Below are 20,434 nucleotides of genomic sequence, written 5' to 3' on the forward strand. Positions count from 1 at the left end.
ATGCCCTTGATGAAGTCATGCGCACAGCCTTGTCAACAGGACAGATGCTGCTGCAACCCACTCATTCAATACTCCCCACTGGAACAGACTGCCAGCAACCTGGCTGGCCTTAATAAGAAATGGCATTCAGGAGCAGCGGCGCGAGACTTGTTGCCAGAATCAAATGCTGTTCAGACGGTTTAAAAGCCAATCACACTGTGATTGTTTAATGCTAGAGTCAAATTGCTTGTTTTCGGCTCTGGAGAACAGACGGCCCAGACAACCGCGCCGAGATGTATTCAGCTGCAAACAGATTAGCATTTGTTTTGCTCCTTAGCATTTGTTTAGCCATGATAGTCCCATAGAGATGAAAAAACACATCTATAAAAGGAGTCCTGACTCAGAGGGCAGCACCGCTACCCCCCCCCCCCCCCCCCACACCCCCCGTCTCCTACCTCCTGCTCCCTCCCTCCTTCCTTTGCTTCCCTCCTCGTTGTACCTGAGCCCCTCGGATAGCCTACTAGGTGATTAACAGGATCCAAGACCGTGAAACGCCGCTCTCTTTGTATGTCTGGTTCTCTAATACGATTATCTTTTTCATTTAAATCCTTAAACCTGTTAGTTTTGGAGGATTGACTCTTGGCGCTTGCCCAGTTCATGTTTTTGTTGAGTTTAACTCTTTCCAATTTGTGTTTTGAGTCATCTCCTCAAGGAGAGGCCAGTTCTGAGTTTGGTTGGGAAGTTCTTGTGAACAACGTCAATGCTGCTTCATTTGCTTCCAGACGAGCATGTGGACACAATTTTTCATTGAGTGTTATTTCATAAACTTTAGCTGAACTCGTCCTGGGCAACAGGCCAGGGACCACTGGTTCAATAACTCACACTGTCTCTGAAATACTGTAAATGGCAACAACATGGAATCCAAGATGTTAATATTTGAGGCCATTTATCATTTCAAACTATTCACTTAAACTCACTTGATTCATTTTTTTCTAAAGTTTTCTCCCAGACTTTAAACTAAGACCCACCAGCAGGTATCCCGTCAGAGGAATCCATATCAGGCTTTGAGATCGGAGTCAGATTGGTATCAGAGCCTTTCCTTCCTGTGGATGAAGCCTGTCCCTGCAACCAGGCAAAGGCTTAATTAAGTGAGCCTTAGGTAAAGGGCTGTGTTTATTAATATGATAATTCACTTTTGTTATGATATTTGCATATTAACTGTTTTAACTCCAACATCCATATGCTGTCTAATCTGGCTAAATCCTTAATCTGAGGCAATTGCTCTTGGTGTCATCACTAAATGAGGATTATCTCCATCATCAGTAAAAGTGAGGATTTCCTCCTGTAAAATGACCTGACCCCCCCCCAACCCCACCAGCCCTATCCCCTACCCTCCCTCCTTCCCACAACAAGCCCTGTTTAAACACTGCTAATGCTGTTACGCAATGGAATTACCCATTTTATATCAAATAAAACCTCAGATTCAAGCAACAGTATGTAACAATGGCCGGCTTTCATCCCCCCAAAACACAACAACATTGTGTTTCGCTACAATGCCTTCTTGTGTGAAAAAGACTGGCATTAAAGGCGCTTGAATTTGGCAACTGGAGAAAAAAAAAAAAAAAAGAAGAAGTCCAGATCTGCTGTATTTTAATGACACGGCTCGCTCAGAGAGAGAAATTAATGATACAGTTTATGGATAACATATGCTGCAACGTAAACTAAAAATAAATAGAACCACATGAGTGCTGGCATTTCCCTACAGACAAGCCTCCACACCAGCCCCCACATTTTCTCTAATCAGCCCCTGTGCACTACTACTGTACCATCGTCGTTCACATTTTACTACGCGGCGAAAGATGGAAGAGCGCCACTTCTGAGGTCAAGTGAACTTTAGTCAAGGCCGCGGCTTGTTTATTAAAAACAGATACAAGCATTTTTTTTTAGCTGTGTGAGGTGGGGGGGCGGGGGGGCTGTGCCCTTACCGGTGGCTACACCAGCGGCAGGCTGCAGGGGCATGACGGTTTGCAGGTTGACAGTTTGGTGTCAGCTCCTTATTCATGGCCCAACTGAGATGAGGGCATGGTGGGGAGGTGGGGAGGAAGGAAGCAGAGGGACAGCACGGGTGGCAGACAATGCAGGACAGAGACCTAGATCAGGCCTCGGGGAGGACAGAACTGCAGTGTTAGTTTGTAAATAGTCTAGATTGCATGGGTTACAAACCTAACATGGTAAAGGTTAGCTGAATAAATCAGACTGTATAATTCAACTTTATAGACAGTGAACAGTCTATGAAAGGAGACTGTGCAACAAGCACAATGCAGAAAAAGAGAAGAGTTTCTGCACCGAGGTCAAAACAAATTGAGTAAAAATAATTAATGTTTTCCTAAAGAGGATACGCAGATGTGTTAAAATAGCACAACTACAGACTACAGACAAAAACAAATCTGGATTTAACAGGCTCCAGCATAAAGGCAGCACAACAAAAGAAATCTCAAACACCAGAGTCTGGAACCAGAACAACGATAAGCCTGCTTCCCAAAATATTCCACAAGAGCCGCACCTCTCCACCACATTGTTCCCAGTCTCCTTGGATCTATAACAACTGACCCGGGTGGGTGTGTACTTGGCCGGTCTCTGGCCTGCATCTGTTAGGACTGTTGCACGCACATGGCTTTCTCAGGTATGACAGCCCATCACATTCAGCAAACAGCAACAGACCGGAGATTGTTTATCTATGTGACATCACTGTGTCCAGTGGAGGGGCCGTCTCTCTTCCTGAGGAAGTGCGTCGTCGCGAGGACGCAGGGGAGCCGACGGTGTCGCAAATGTTTCCAGTCAGGGTCTCTCTCTGCTCGAAAGAAGTTGGGGGCCGGATGAATAAACAGCCCAACAACCTCCGGCCGTATTTTACCCATACTGACCTCCAGGAAGCACAATGTTCCCCACATCAGGTAGACTGTAACTCAGCAACATAAAGTGTGGGCATATTATCTGGGGAGCTATCTGCCCTCTGGACGCTGGCCATCCATCAGAACAATCCCACTGGGCTCAGCAGCCATGCAACTACTTTTATAATTATAACCTACAGTGAAAAACAATGGTTGTAAACTAACAAGTGAACATCTGTTTACAACAGAAAGATTTCACTGTCTATTACGAAAAGAGCTCGTCACCACGTTGCAACCCACGTGCCTTCTGCAGCATCCACGCCCTCCTGGTCGGGAGAGTAGCAACAGGCAAGGCCCGTGCATTGTGAGTCAATTAGCTCATGTGGAAAGGTTTAGCCAAAAAAAAAAAAAAACGCCCACAGATTATTTTGTTGAGCATATCCCATGGCAACAGTTGTTTTGCTTTTGTGAATGGCAGCTCACAGACAATAGCATGTGGGCTGCTAAGCTATTCCCGCTGCATCGCTTCAGTCCAAAACTTATGACAGTCAGACTCCACTGGCAGTGAAATCAAAGGCAGGATGGGATGGGAGGGGGGTAGAGGGGGGGAGGAGGGGGGGTTGGGTGGGGGGTGTGTGTGTGTTGTTTTTATTTCACCATATTCAAACACATCACAGTCTGCAACACTATGGCGTGGCTCTGATTCATCTCAGACTGTCAAAAAGTAGACCAGCCAAACATTTGTCATCCAACTTTAATGCAGCATCAGTTTTTTTCAATCCAAAGAAGAATCTTAATAACAAGTGGCTGACGCACAAGAACGCTATAGTTAATAGTTCATTAATGCAAACTAAAGGCAAAGCTGCACAGCAACCAATAAGACGCTGCCGATGCAAGGGTAATTACATCAATGGACTCATTTTCCTTTGTGTAGCAGGCTTAGCTCAGTTTAGCTGAAACGTAGGAATTTGACGTCATGAGATTTTCTTCACCTGAATGCATCCAGCACTCATACATTATGTGCAGGGAGATGCAGGGCTGAACATTTGCTCCGATACACCACAGCTGATGCCAGCATTTGAAAATTATCATTTCATATGAGAGGAAAAAACAAAAACATAAAGGAGGAGGTTATTAGGCACGCTAATCCAACGAGGCACTGTTCTGCTACACAGTAGGCTTCACCTGCACTGAACTATTCCCAAGCCATGCTGTTTCTGAGCCTGCCAAACTGGCTTCATGGTAATTAGTGTCTGTCAAGGTCCGGGGCTTGCTAGAGATGACAGTCGCATGGTTTATCAGCCAGCAACACAGTGATCAAAGGGTTAGCACGCTCGGGCTTCCTGCTAATCAGATGTGGACTTTGCATGCCTCCTGCTCAGTATTGTAGAGGGAAATGTATTAAACAAGCCAACATAAACATATTTCACCATGAGACTATGCTACATCGAGAAAGCTTAAGCACATTTAGAGTATGATATTCAAAGACAGCGGGCAGGACGAGGCAACAGCAGAATCATGTTGACGGGTGACTGTGATGCAGATTACAGGTGGGATGCAAAAGGCTCTTCCACACAATGTAACTGAAGTGTTGCTATGATGCCTGACGAATGTGGAAAACTGCTATGTAAACACATGAAAATGAATGGTCAGGGTTATCACAAGGGCTTAATCACTGCATTGGCAGGAAACCGACAAACAGAAATCACAAAGCAGACAGCTCAACCATCTGCCAGACATGTGGACATCCAGCAGCTAGCGCTCAGCCAGGACATAACAACGTATGCACAGAGTGTGTATCCCGTTTCATTTCATGCCTCCGATTCACTGCCCCGCATTCTCGCTCTGAGAGGCGCCCTGGCAGATGTCAGTAGCTTTCACACGTTTCTGGCTGGCTTCATCCACCAGCCTCCTTCCTCCTGCCTGCGTCACCTCTGCTCTGACATCACATGTGACATCAGACAGGACCTCCGAGGGGATCCCTGTAGCCGGGCAAAACATCATGATGACTTTCACGGAGGCTTCGGCTTCAGCTACAGCTACGGCTACCCAATCGCAGAACAACTCATTTTCTTGGTGTGCCTGGCCTAGAAATAAAGCTAAAGACTGGCAGGCAGAGAGGACAGGGCTGTCTACCATCAAAGATGTTAAAACAGCACACACACACCACACACACACACACACACACACATACATACACACACACACACACACACACACGGAGTAGTGGAAAGGGAAAGTCTAGCCCTAGGTTAAGCAGACTCCCTGCAACACCAGGAAGTTATTCCAACCCTCACTTATCGCACACTGTTTGGACCACTCCTGAAAACTGAACCTGCTATGACTCATTTCATAGCCGTGGAAGGCCCCTCCAGTTTCGCTGACCAACCCTTTCCCTCCGCTGCTGGAAGGAATTAATGAGCTGCTTCCCTTCTTAATACACACCCCGTCCCACCATACCCCCCCCACCCCTCCTCAGGGCATCTAGCAGGGCCTTGTGATCACACACCATCCCAGTCTCAAGGATGTGTGAAAGACCTACCACATAACACATGTGCACTCACACTCACACACACACACAAAATCTTTCTTACCCTTTCCTGTGAAACTGCACATTAGCCGGTTGCTGGTCTGGGCTTTGTTTTGACTTTTTTTAACTCGTCAGCTTCTGGTTTGTACAAAATCCTGCACACTCTCCTGAAAATGTCTCTTTGCTGACATTTGCTAACAGCTTTTGATGTAAGCTCACTCAGCTATGAAAGGTCTGAGCAAGTGGGAACAGATCACTCCTGGGCAATGTGAAGAGTACTTCCATAAATACTATAAACAACACAATCTAAAATAATCAGACCTGAGGGCATGACAGACCGGCCCTGATAACAGCGGCTTGATCGAATCTGGTGGGATGAAATGGGATTTACAACACAAACACATACACTTAAGATGATGCTGCTTCGGTTGAGGTTGTTCACTGCAGCAACACTGGGATAATAAAGTAATAACATCATCTTGAACTTGAACAGATCAGGTAAAAAATCTTGGCTTTGACAATCTGTCCTCTAGAGGTCCCCAAGTGACAGCAACAATTTATGTGCAAGACCTTCTAAAAATGAAAGCCATTAAGCAGTTGCAATCACTGTGACATAATTTGAGGTAAAGAGCAGAGCAGAGGGAAGTGTTTCATCTATTCAGAGTAGTAGGCTATTAAATATAACTACACAGTAAAAAACCTTTTAAGTTCAACGTTCAATGCTGACACGTAAATCTAAGCACCTAACATTATTTATAAATATAAGCAAACTGACAGCAGGATGGCTGCTTTGACAGTGCACCCATGCAAGGTTATAGAATAAGGCAGTGTGTGCAGGAGGCTGCGTGGGGGAAGGAGAAGGAGAGGTCAAGCAGCAGCCGTCATCATGCAAACATGCTGCAGGTGTGACAAAGTGACAGCATGCAAACATCAAAGCCACCTAAACTTGGCAGACCATTTGCCAAAGGCTGTTTGCGGCTCATTTCCATTCGCCATTTGTTCTTCCCAAAGCATCCGACCAGAACCGAGAGCCGTGCGCGCAGCCGGACCCGAGTGTTTGTCACCATGTCGTTATGAAATGATTGACAGGCTTGGCAGGATGCTAGCCCCCGCTGGTTCTGTTGCAGGTTGCTGTCGTAGCATACTAGCCTAGCCCCGATGCGCGCAGTTCACAGATGCGGGGAGAAACCCCACACCACATTCCGTGAAAACATCTGCCTGTTTGAGCTTTAGCTCCAGTGAGAACTACATGCATACCTGTTTTAACCAGACTTCAGACCTTCCACTGAGCAGTACGAGTCCTTGGTTGAATTCGGCATATGGATGACCCACTATAAAGACTGCATTTCAGTGGTAGCTCTGTTTTATAACTCCGACTGCTTCACATCCCCAAGCACAGCACACTGTGGAAGGAATCCCACGGAGGAAAATTAAGGCAAAGCAATTCTACAAGTTAAAATTGTATATAAGTGACAGATGTCTGGAGTAACACAGACTGTCTACCGAATACAAGCCATGGCCGCAGGATGTAGCTTAAGTCCTTAATTAGTGTTCTTCACGATAAAAAAAATCTCTGCTCGTAAGACAGGACATATAAAACTGCGTAATTTGGAGGGAGTTTGGCCTCTCTCCCACAGCAGAGAGAACGGCACCACAGGGCTAAAGCTAGCCTGGCTAGCTCCATCAGCAATCTTTAACCTTCAGCTGATAAGAGCGCGTCCGCAAATAGTGGCAGTCGCCACCGCACACGCTTCAAGTTGAAAAAAATAAATAAACACCGCCATCCTCCCACTCCTTCACCTTCTACTGTCGCGTCCTGAAAGTGCCACAGTGCTGTCCTAAATCCCCTAATCCCGGGCAGAGGAGGCAGGGACAGCCGGGCAGGAGAGCGCCGAGGTAGCTGGCTTGGCTTGGCTTGGCTTGGCTGCAACTTGAGGGACCGCTGGAAATGTTGAACAGAGCAGATGCGTCTCTCAACCTCTGTCTACTCCTCACAGCGGCGGCGGCGGCGGCGGCAGCGGCAGCGGCAGCGGCAGCGGCAGCTCGCCTCCTCAGCCGTCCGCATGTGTCGTCAAATTTAAAAACACAGAACCCCAAACAAAAGCCGCAATTAAACGCTGCTGTATCGCTCGAAACTGGAGCCGCTTTTACCTGTGAAATGCGTTGTTGCGTTGCCGCCTAGTCCCCGGCGGTCATCCCGGCCGCTGCTCTGGACGGACTGAGCTGGGATCTGCTGAGGGAACAGCCCCTCTACACTACAGCACAGCACTGAGGAGCCATCCCTCTTCTCCAGCGGGGAGGCAGCTGGATGCTGCTCAGAGATAAGGTCACTTCACACACAAAGTGATCAGTCTATCTATCTATCTATCTATCTATCTATCTATCTATCTATCTATCTATCTATCTATCTATCTATCTATCTATCTATCTATCTATAACAAGGCAGACTACAGAATTTAAATTCTTGTATAATTTACATAGTGTAATTACTCTGACACATAATTTACATCAGAATAACTAATGTCAGCCTGTAAAGGTTGATTACTTGCATATAAAGATGTATCTAAGATTCCCATCACCCGTCACCTCCACACATCTTTAGTGTATTTACAGTGCTAACATTAAATTCAAATTTTAGAAATGTTTGCAAATTTATCAGAAAGGAAAAAACTGAAATATCACATTGACATAAATATTCGGACACTCTGCTATGACCCTTGAAATTTAGCTCAGGTTCCTCCAATTTCTCTTGATCATCTTTGAGATGTTTCTACACCTTGTTTGTAGTCCACCTGCAGTAAAACAAGCCGATTGGACGTGATCTTGAAAGGCACACACCTATCTATATGAGGTCTCACAGCTGATAATATTTCAGCTCAGAGACAGGATTGTGCACAAATGTTCTGCTGCATTGAAGGTTCCCACCAGCACAGTGGCCTCCTCATTCTCAAATGGAAGAAGTTTGGAACAACCAGGACTCTTCCTAGAGCTGGGGACCTGAAGGTCACTCTGGCTGAGCTCCAGAGATCCTGTGTGGTGATGGGACAAAACCTCCAGAACTGGTCACAGCGACCAGACAGAAACCTTTCCTCAGTGAAAGTTTGTAAGTAAAAAAAAAAAAAAGATATTCTGAAAGACTCAGACAGAGAGGAACAGGATTATCTGGTCTGATGAAACCAAGATTAAACTATTTGGTCTCAATTCTAAGTGTCATGTTTGGAAGAAACAAGACATGACCCTTAGCTGGTCGTCCTATAAACCTGTGATGGGCTGTTGCCTAATGTTTTATAGATCAAACGATTAATCTGTTACTTGAAAAATGAAGCAGCACACTAACCTACAGTTAAATTAACTTGAAGCTAAAACATGAAGCTAAAAAAGCTGGAGGGGGTCTTTTTTGCAGAATAAGTACAACTTCATCTCTGCATGTTTAACCTTGTTAGTATAAAAAGCTATTTAGAGCAGTTGATCAAACTTTAAGTCCTCATTTTTTGTTTTCGTTCTCCTGTAAGGTTTGCCAAAACCTACTTTAGGTCCGTCTGGCTCCAAGCCTTCGGAGCTGAAAGTTGTACTCCTTTTCCACCTCTTAAAAAGAACTGAGGACCCTAAAACCTCCATAATATTGACACAGATGTTGTATATAACTGAATTCCCCTGAAACTAAGGGAGGCTGGTGAGCTTCTGTCGGCCCTGGCTTGTGTATTCCCACAGTGGAAATAATTTAGGTGGACTGCCTAGTATCTGACCATTGAAATACATCCTCTTAATTTATTTGAAATGGCTGCGTTGGCTTGATCACAGCTGTTAATGTGTTCCCTTGGTAATAGCCTCCCAGCAATAACGGTTATGTTTACATGAAGTCAGCTTAATTTCGAATTACCTACTCGATGATTATCGCTTTTCCTGTAAAGTTAGCCATTGTCCCAGTTGTTGACTTAGCGTGTCCTGTGGCCTATAGTATGTGAAGAAAAACATCCACAGTGACTTAATAAAGTCAAACAGACAATGGGGTTTGAGTTCCCTGTGGCATTTGTGCACAGTTTATCTGAAAGAATGAAGCATTTAGATAGCAGAGGCTTGGAACCTGGACTCCAGACGTAAAGACAAGGAGAAGCAGAGAAAAGCAAGAGGAACCTGACGGGAACAATGGCAGTGATACGAGATACTGTAACTGCTGTGTTACAGTAGGTTGGAAATAGCATATCATTTAATTTGGCTCGTGAGTCACTGGCATCTGCTCAGTATCACCAAGGGTCAACACTTCTGTTGCTCCTTGTGTTCATGGAGTGCACTGCACTGCGCCCGCCGAGCCGGCCGTGTCTGTTTTCCATTGTGCCGTACATATGCAGCTCGTATGCACTGCACTGAAATGTGGTGCAGAGACGCTGATGTCACCACTCCGTTTGCCAGTTGTGGTTTTGAGGTTGAGTGTTTCTGAGCTCGGTGAGCAGGGCTGCCCGCTGTGGGCTGCTGCAGTTGCCGCTCCCCAGTTCCCCCAGAACTCTGGTCTAACATCTTGACTCTGTAGGTGTGTGTGTGGGGGGTTAATGTGGATATATCTCCATGCTCCTCTAGTCGGTGGGCAATACCAACTCCATCATGTATTCATGAATCTTAAGAGTGGCACAATATACAGGGTGGGAGCTGGATTTTGTGCAGCCTGCTTAGCATAAAGGCTGGAAACGGAGGACAAAAAGAAAAGTTCCACCTACCAGCACCCTTAAAGCTACACTGTGCATGGCCAAGAAAAAGTCCTGCATATAATCCCCTGTAAAGTCAAAACTATTTTTACACTTTTGTGCAAATAAACAAACTAGATATATAGTGTTAATTACTGTAGTGAGCTTTATTGACTCTAGTAGGCAGATATGTTTTACCTTCAGACAGAGGCAGGCTAGCTGATTCCCTCTGGTTCCAGTCTTGATACTAAGCTAAGCTAGCCATCTCCTGGCTGTAGTTTCATATTTATTCTACATATGTGAGAGTGGTATTAATCTTCTCATTTCATTCACAGTAAGAAAGCAAATGAAAGAATCTCACAAAATGTTGCAACTATTTCTTTAAAGGGGCTATTTGTAAGTTTTCTCTGCCGCCGCAGCGCTACGTCTTCTAGGCAGATTGGAGGCTACGGTGAGTCGCTACGGGAGATTGATGAGACAGGCTGGGGCTAGCTGGTTAGCATGCTAACGTCAGTAGAAGAGAAGACGTGGTAGGCAAGAGTTAACATTGGCGTTGCTTTTCAGCTCTTGGTGAGTAAAGGAATGAAGCTTGATGCTGAGCTCACTATGTTTCTTCTAGACTGGTGAGTAAACAGCTGTCAATGCTAACGGTGGCTAGGCAGCAATAGCAAAACTTGAAAATAGCTCTTTTGATAAGTTAAATAAACTTCTGAATCGACATAATCAGTTTACTTTCAGAGGCATAGCCGTGATTTTGGTAAAACTGAGGTCAAAAAGCAGCTTTTTATCTGTATTTAAGTTATTCAATTAGTTTCCTATTTAGTTTCCTATTTGATGGTCTCATTGCTGTTTTCATAGTCTTCTCCATATTCTCCATAACATAAGTAGTCAAATTTAAAGATACTGAGGTCGGAAAACACTGGGGACAGCTTTTAAAAGACTCCTTTTTACATTCTTATAATGAAACCTGTTTCTTTGTTTTCACAGAAAGTCAGTCTTTTACTCAGAGAGAAAAAGATCACATTGATTCAATGTCCTCAACGGTATCTACAGAAAGGGCCACGTCCCTGTTATCATGTCCAATCAGTGTATATAGTGCATTGTATAAGTTACCTCTCCTGAGGTGAAGCTCACATCAAAGGCCACTGTGGAAAGAGGCTTGCTACAGTAGCTTTAAATAGATCAGCAGGTAATGGGCTTTGGAAGGCTGTAATTGTAGCAATCCTAATGTAGCGAGTGCGGCCACTTTTTAAAGCTTGGCACAGGCCGGACAGATTACCATCAGGGGGCTACGGTGCCACCTGGCAAACAACATCCTCTCTGTGATCAGTCTAATTTACGGCCACCAGTCGTCCAGGAGCTGGCTCACAGGCCCTTGTCTCAGCATTTGTTTTGAGTCCTTTGACAAATAACTGATGATGATTTAAGTTTTTCTTCTCTACAACTAAAAAAAAAAAAAAGAAAACTTGCCAGGCCATCTGAAAGCTGCAGAGGTTATGAAACCACTTCCAGAAGGATTTTATTTAACGTCACCTTGATGGCTTGCTCTCCAAATGAGAATGCCAAAGAATGATTTTATGCTGCCTCTCCTCTGTCTAGCTGATTTCAAAAGTTGGATGCTCTTTCATACAGAAAGAATGTGCTAAACTTGGCTCGACTATAATAACTGCACATTTGTGGGCCTTGTGGACCAAAATTGTCCATTTCCCATCAGAATCCATCTGCAGACCTATAATTAGGATTATTTTAGGAACGCCAGAGTATCCAGTGGTCACTGCATCTTCTGAATCTATCTGGCAGAACCACAGGAGCTGCCCTGAACCCAAACAATTGCACCACAGTGTAATGTAAACACAAAACTGATTCTCTGTAACATTCCTCCATCCGTCACCACCGCCTCAAATTAAATTGTGACTCAACAGCAGGAAACCATTGTCAACATTTGGGGGTATTGTTGGACAGTGATTGTGAACATGTGCTCCTTGTTTACTGCTCGGTAACACTGTTGTCTTTTGTCTGCAACAAAATGTCTGAAAATAAAACTCATTTGAAAACAAAACATATTACTCACTCATCACATGCTAAGAGATGATTACTTTTCGGACAAACTGTGGAGAAGGAGTGAGATCACTACATCGTATCCCAACATTGGTTATCTAATCAACTCAGTTTCTTCCTCCGGAAAGCTTTTATTTTTCTAGGCTGTGATCCCACGGCAACTGGTCAGCAACCAGCTGAAACAGCAGAGAGAAGTCCTGGAAAAAAGCTGTGATATTCTAGGCAATTACAAAGACACTCAAACGCATCAGAATGAGAATTGGAAAAACTTTATCGATCCCTGCAGGGAAATTGTGTTGCTACAACTGCTAAACATGCAGTTAGGAAAGAGCTAGTGAAAGAGTGAAAACACATGTGATCTAAAATGGGATCAATAAAAAAAATTATAGCAATGACAAAAATGTACAAATGCAAATTTGCAAAAAGTAAGAGGCAATGCTTGAGGTGGAATCTCAGAATGGACAAAAGTGCAAAAATGGGAACATGCAAATTAGATTAACAGTAATTTAACCTACATTACTGTATGTACATATAATGTGTATATAACATAACAGTAAATTAACCATAATATGCAAAGATAAACTGAATGAAAAGTGTCACCAGTAAATGAACAGTAGCTACTGAATGAGTACTGATGGAGCTGTGCAGAAAGGGGAGGATGTATAACTGGATGGCCACAGGAAGGAGGGACCTCCTGTGATGTTCAGTGGAGCACTTAGTCATTCAGAGTCTCTGGCTGAACGCGCTCCTCTGGTCCACCAGAACACATGGAACATGATGGAGAGGAGTTTTGACGACATGCAGAAGGTCCGGCTCCACCTCCAGGACTGAGCCGGCCTTCTGGATGAGTTTGTTGAGTCTGTCGGTGTCGGCCATCCTCAGGCTACAGCTCCAGCAGACCACAGTGTAGAAAATGGCCACCACGGAGTCATAAAACATCTGCAGCATGATGCCACAGACGTTGAAGCACCAGAGCCTCTGCAGGGAAAAGGGTCAACTCTGGCTGTTCCTGTAGAGAGCTAGTGAGTGGACACCCAGGTATTTGAACTACTGTACCATCTAAGCAGGAGTCCTGGATCTCCTAAAGTCCACCACTGCCTCTTTTTGTTTTACTGAGGCTCAGTTCACACCAGTTCACAAAACTGTCCACCACCCTCTGGTGCTCTGACACATCCTCCGCTCATGATGCATCCAACAACTGCAGAGTTGCATGCTCGCACACACAGAGGTACTGAATCTTCTCAAATATGATTTTAAGGCGTCTTCCCACGTAACACAGCCGTGATCAAACTGACTCTGCACCAACAAAGCAAATCCCTAAACAGCTGGGTTTTGACAGGGTGAAGTGCCTACCGTAACTCAGGACAGATGTGGAGAGGGCCTGACTGTATGAGGTCTGAGCCTCCCCGGCAGTATCGCACCACACAGAGGCATCTGCTCAGGAGATCTGAGGGACCGGCCGGGGATTTTTCTGTGTTTTGGTCCAGCCGTGGATTGTGGTTATTGTTATAAGGTAAGAGCTATGTGGGGAAGAGGGCACGTAGGCCACTCTCAACACATGCGGATCATGTAAAGCCCCCTCACCTCTGAACCGATGGTGTGAACAGCTGCCTTGTGTTGATACAGAGATTCACTTTGATCCACCTTGATCCGGATTCAAACAGACAACTGTGTTCTTATCATGTAGGGGAGTTACTTTTGGAAATTGCATGCTATTCATTTACCTGTTTTTATTATCTACCTGGTCAAATGAAATTTTCTCCCACCAGGGTCGGATTAAGCCACTGATGGGCCATGTGGGCTCCTACTAAGCCCCCCCATGCTCCCCAGCTAAAATGAATGCAGAAACACTGTGAGGCTGATCTTTAGTATATGGGGACATCGCACAGTTGAAAATGTAAATATACACCCATACTGATACTATCTGAAATAAATATCCTTTATCATGCAGAACTACTAAACTGAAGTTTGTTGTAACACATTAATATATTAATACTAAGAATAATCAAAGGACAGCTCCTGTCGGCTTTATAGTGACTGTAAGCTCACTGTTGTCCGGCCCACAATTTCCTCATTCTGGTTCACTCTCACTGCTCTCAAGGTGTTGTCTTCGGCCGCAGCCGGCAGCTGTTTAAAAAAAGCTATTTGTAAGTTTTGCCATTGTTAGCATTAGCATTAACAGCCGTTTACTCACCAGTCTAGACGAAACGTTGCAAGTTCAGCACCAAACTTCATTTCTCGACTCACCAAGAGCTGTTTCCAGGGGTGGAAAGCAACGCCAGTGTTACCTCTTGTCTTTATCACGTGTTTTCTGCTTCTCAAGTTAGCATGCTAACCAGCTAGCCCCAGCCTGTCTCTTCACTTTGCAAAAGTGATTCACAGCAGTCTCCACGCTGCCCTGACAAAGTAGCGCTGCTCAGAGGACGTATTATAACCTCTTGTCTTGTAAACGCAAAGTTAACTGAAGCTCTCGTCAAGCGACGATCACCACCACCCAGCAAAAAACCACATTCAGCAGCAGAAAAACCGTACACATATCCCCTTTGTGACCTCGTGCTTCAATCGATTGTGAGTAAAAATTAGTCAGCAAGTGAGCAGAGAAGTTCAAATACATGTCAGATACAAATACGCCAAATGTCATCCTCTGCCACTCCCAGCTGATGGTGGTAATAGTACAACTGACAACTTGATCAAAATGAATAAATAAATTGCAAACAATTGCAGGTCTTATATGGAGAAAAACTGTATCCATAGCTACTCTTAGTGTTAAAAAACATACAGTTTAAGATGAATTGAAATGACAGTTGGTGTCAGTGCAGGGGTATTTGAGGTCATTTGTTGCAGGGGTATGTGAGGCTGAAGAACACCCTTTCTATCTACAGTGACAAAGAGTACCAGGGGAGTATTTTCTTGAGACAAAGTAAATGAAATGTAATATGTCTTGTTGCTGCGTTGCACTCTGTGGGTGGAGAAAGTGCTATGTCAGGAATTCAAGGTACTGTACATCACAGCTGTTAAAATGTTTCCTTTTCTTCAGAAATTCCACAAACCAAAATTCTGTCAATGGGAGGAAAAAAAAGAGACTGCAGTGCACTGAGGAAGCAGTTTGCATCTGAACGATCCTTGTAGTTAATTGCTTGTTTCAGTGGATCTCAGATATTTAGCCAAGGACTGCAAAATAGTGAGCCATCTGGCTGCGGACCTCTTCGCCCTCTCCTCCTCGCTTTGCTAAGATTTCTTTTAATCTGGTTTAAGCTTCTTGTTTAAAACTGGTGAAATAACTGATGGGAGTGAGACCAATGAAGTAATGATACGCCCATTCTCTGCTCGGGCTAATTGGTAAATGAAATTAATCCGCTCCTCATTCTCCTGTTGCCAGTCTGGGATCTCCTTAAGGAGCCTGCAAGGTCAGTGGACGCCACTCGGACAAAACTTCTCATTTTCATTTTTTCTACGGTGATCAACAATTTTGTGTTTTCGCTCAACAGGATGAACACATGGGGATCAAACCTGTGACCCTCACGGAACTGAGAAAGCACAGGATACTCGTCTGCTGCTTTGTCTGTGACACATCATGCTGTTTGAATGCAGAAGTATGTCCATTATCTGAATTAGATAAGATGTAAATGCTTTGTGAAGGCAGGACATGAGGTGCCCATGGGCAAGACATTTGACCTCTGCTTGGTATATGACTCATATGGATAAATGCCTTCATGCAGACATCGTGGCTAATTTGATACGTCCACATCGCGGCTGCTCGTGCCAGAGATGACATCAGTACACTTCAGCAGAGGGACGACACACGAGAAAGTCTGTGCGATGGACGGCTGTCGTCTCCTGTGCTTTCACAGATGAAATATCGGGGACTAATGGCAGAGTCGCGGTGATCCAATTCACGTTAACCATCTGCAGCCAGGAGACTGAAACCCACTGAAAACAGTCCCTCTTAAATCATTATGTTCGATTGATTTCACCACATATCATTCTGATGACAGATCTACTTGGAGCATGTGCACACGGATGGATCTTTCTTTTGGAAAATGCTTGCGAGACTGGGTAGACAACTCAGAGAATCACTTTGTGTGTGTGTGTGTGTGTGTCTGTCAGTGTGTCTGTGTGTGTGTGTGTGTGTGTCCATTTTGCCATCCCAGTGTCTTGTTTGCACTCCTCTTTACTCCTCCAAATATCACTGGGTTGTTATATGACAGAATACACAATCGCAGTAACACACACACACACACACACACACACACACACACACACACACATGGTCAGAGTAATATAGTCTGTCCCTGGTTTCTCATGAGATCTGACTGGAGTGCAGCAGACACACAGACAGCCCCAGTGAGCCAGACATGGAAAAGAGAGGGAAGGAGGGTGGAGGAGTGCCAGAGGGAAAATACAGGCTTATCGTGTAGACAGTGCAGTGTTTCCAATCTGCAAAAAGTTTTATAAGTTTGCAGTAATGTGTAATTACACCACAGCTAGTCTAATTAGCAGTCTGACAATGCAGAGACAGTGAATTATTTCAGGGTGAAGTGGTGGATGATATAAGGGATGACAGACTGAAAACTGTCTCTGCCACATTATGACAAACATATTTTCTTGCTTAACTCTTTTAGCCACATAAATAACTTTTTTTTTTTCTTTTTTAATATTTTCAAATAATCAACAGCAATGTGTTTTTCTGAAAATGTGTCACTCTGGATAATCCACAGAACACAGAACACACAGTTTTTATTGGCGTCATTATCTTCCAAAGAAATGGTCACTATAAAATGGTTTGTTTGGTCCAGAGTGACTGAGACGTTGCTTTCTGTCAGCACCGCAAAAAAAAAAAAATCCAAACAAACTTTCTTCCATACGTTGTAAAAATTTTCACAAAATTTCCAGAAAATCATCAAAAGTCTGTTTCCATCGTCCTTTGTCACATTTTACTTTTAACAACTCTTGCACCTCAGCCGAGCATAAAAAACTTTGAGATATTTCGTTTTTTTTTTGGTTTGCATTTCAATTCAAGTTTTTGAAGCATAAAAAGAAAATGTGTGTAACACAACTAACACTTTATCACATTGTTTTCATGTCATTTGATACATTGCTAGTATAAAAATATGGATTATCACCTTAAATGCCAGTAAAAACTTATTTTAACATTTTTTAGAAACTATATTAGTTGTTTATCTTTTATTTTTCTCATCTGATCATAAAGAGTGAAATGAAAAACTAATTGGTCAAGCATGCAGATTAGGATTGAGTGGCCTTTAAACATGAAGGTTACGTTCAACGCTTGATTATTAGTTTTTTTACTTCTAGACCTTTACCGTTTCACTTTATCTCTGCGTTGGCTTGGAAGCAGAAATCTCAGAGACAAATAAACCAAAAATATTTGCATGGAGCAGGTCCCATCAGAAGGAAGCAAAAAATATATACATTTCAATCAACCAACCCTTTAAAAGCTGATGATGTTTGTGCTGGGAGAATGACGCAAGTCCTGCCCTGACCAGTACCAGGCACCCATCTCTACCCATCAACCCCCAGTTCACCCTCCTCCCCCTTTACTAAGCCCATACGCCCCAGCAGGGGGGTGATGATGAGCATGCTGGGCCACTGACACGGGATGAGATAACTCACATCTGGAGCCACAAACAGGGTCTCAGTTCAGCTTTCAGTGGAGTCAATAAGGCGCTGCTGGGAGGACAAAAACCCTCACTGGAGTCAGCTGTAAAGCTCCTACTCTCTGCGAGAAAACCTCTCGATGTAGTCTACTGCTTATTCATTGTTCAGTGAGTGAGCAGAGCAGTGGTTCACTTAAAAAGAGGCAGAGAGGGAACATTGAAACTGACCACAACCACAGGATTGCACAAAAGTCTTTCCTATCAAAACTAAAATGGAATTCCAACATAGCTGAGGGTGATAACATGTTTATTGAACTAAAAACCTGCGGCCTTTTTAAGCCACTTGCCTTTTTACGAGCGACGTATATATATGCAAAAGTTATGATTTACTCTCATGTGAATGCCATACAGTCTCCATTATCATTCACACACACACACACAGACACACACACTTGAGCACGCAAACAAACACACGCAATAACATCCACCCTTCCCAGAGGACACATTAGCAGCATGATCCGCTCTGTGGGGGCCAACAGGCGTGAGAGATGGATGAGCGACAAAGGTTGATGGAGACACACACAAACACACACACACACACACACACACACACACACACACACACACACACACACACACACACACACACACACACACACACACACACACACACACACACACACACGTGGAGTAGACATGGTTGGGATTCCTCAGCAGGTTCCCTCCCTCTCTTGACATGTTGCTCAGGGATAAGGAACTCTCTTCCTCCGCCCTGAGGACTCACAGCGGACACTGTTAGCTTTTCACAGAAACCTTCCAGTGACTAATTATAGTGTCAGCCAATCTGCACCGATTCCTCCATCCAGCTGTTCCACACAGTCCCTGGCCTTCGTCTTTACCAAAGGAAACTTGACTCTTTCTGGAAAAAAAACTACTCATATTTCATACTTCCTTCTTACTTTATTTTAATGGATGCGTTCTGTAGGAGTGGAGTGGGAGCCAACGGCACGAAAAGCACTTCCGATAATGTTACATAAGTTGCATTTCACTTTAAAAAAAAAAAAGCAACTTACCTGTGTGTCCCGCTGCAACCGACACCACTTGGACTACATCCTTGGCAAACGCTGCCTGATCTGATGCAGAAATGTGAGAGAAGCTGAGCCAAAGAGAGAAAAATAGAATTAAAGACAAAGAAATAAGCAGAAACACAAGGAGGAAAGGAGTGAGGGGGAGAAAGTGTGTTATGAGTGTATCAAAATAAAACCACTCGGCTTTTTCATGCTCAATTGAACATTAAATCACTTTGGGCTGGGGAAATATGACACAGTGTTATTTTTGCTCAGCTCCAGTGCAAACGCTCTTGAGAGGTAAAGAGTGAGCGTGCAAGTTGAGCCAAGAGGACTAAAAGCGTTTGTTGTTTTTCAGCATGTTGATCCTGAGTGGAATCTAACCTCTCTGTGCTGTTTTGTTCTGCGCGACGGTGGAGGTCTGCGGCGAGGAGTCGCTCAAGGATGAAGTTAAAGGCTCAATCCGCAACTCTCAAGGGCCCGTCATTACTTTTGCTCCAGCGGTGCGTGCTGCGGGACAGGGATGGGGAGGGTGTCATCTATGTCAGATTTATAATTCATGCGTCTGGTCCACTGCTCCTCTCCAGCAGTTTGTGTACATGTAAACAACGTGACGGGGGCCTCGGGAGGAAGCTCGGAGACTGGATGCAGCGAGCCCCACCCGATTAGGTCTGCTTCTAGTCAGCGACACGTAGACTTCCTACAATGCTACTGCACGCACACACACACACACACACGTACAGCACCCGATACGTTACACTGACTTCCAGCAACTCATTTATTAACATTATCAGCAATTGCCCAGTTCACTGTGAGTCCATTGACGCTGTCTGGAGGCAGCACCCAGGGTCAATCACAGTGCATCACCACTGAATCATTCTTCCAGAGTTTACTCAGAGCCATAAGACCAAGGCTGCTGAATACAGATGTAGCTGTAGTGAACTGCTGTTGCCCAAACTGCTCCAGCCTCAAGGTGAACTCACTTTCCAGCATCATAAGGTGTATATACAGTATAAACTGTGCACACATTAACTGGGAGACATTCAATTTGTGTTAAAATATAAACGTAAACGTAAAGTCACTTGAGCTGAATACCATCCTCACTTATTATCACCGTGATGTATTAAACAGACCCTGTGATGCCAGAGATCATTAATTGAGCAAATGAATGCAATAATTAGCACATATGTCCAAGTCAACATGCTTCACATGGCTGCTTTAATATAAATGGATCGTAACGCATTAATGGGAAATGGTGCTCTCATTAGTATGCAAATGTATGCATCTAGGTGCTCCAGTCTCTAATCAGTTCATCTACTCTGGAGGGAGAACATGCACTGTTAGTATGAAGTTGTTTCTAATGTAATGTTCTTCGTCTGACAGAGAGAGGGGTGGCACAGTGATGACATAATGCGCCATGATAGAGGGACATAATGGAAGAAGAGGCTGTGCTGACTGACGCAGGTCAAATGCACAACTCCATTGACTTCCTTAGTGACGCTTTCCTTTCTGGTCTACCCAAAAGTGTTGTAAATGAGCTACAGCTAATTCAGTGGCTGCGGCCCGAGAGCTGACCAGCAACAGAAGGAGAGAACACATTACACCTTCATGGTGT

At 44.3% G+C, this 20,434-nt stretch overlaps 1 protein-coding gene across 5 annotated transcripts in view; it reads right to left on the reverse strand.

Moving 5' to 3' along the window:
- Window positions 1-19,105, reverse strand: part of jcada (junctional cadherin 5 associated a) — a 33,169-nt gene extending 14,064 nt beyond the window's left edge. Inside the window, exon 1 of one of the 5 annotated variants that reach the window (XM_056364422.1) lies at window positions 18,826-19,105. The gene's annotated coding sequence lies outside the window, so the exon portion shown is untranslated. Of the gene's footprint in view, window positions 1-1,007; window positions 1,105-6,657; window positions 6,896-7,200; window positions 7,456-7,551; window positions 7,707-18,825 lie in introns of those variants that run through there. The other 4 variants (XM_056364418.1, XM_056364419.1, XM_056364421.1 and 1 more) reach the window with 4 other exon arrangements.
- Between the last annotated feature and the right edge of the window lie 1,329 nt (window positions 19,106-20,434).

The sequence above is a fragment of the Seriola aureovittata genome, chromosome 20 (assembly GCF_021018895.1).
Source record: "Seriola aureovittata isolate HTS-2021-v1 ecotype China chromosome 20, ASM2101889v1, whole genome shotgun sequence".
In the NCBI taxonomy this organism is placed as follows: Eukaryota; Metazoa; Chordata; class Actinopteri; order Carangiformes; family Carangidae; genus Seriola; species Seriola aureovittata.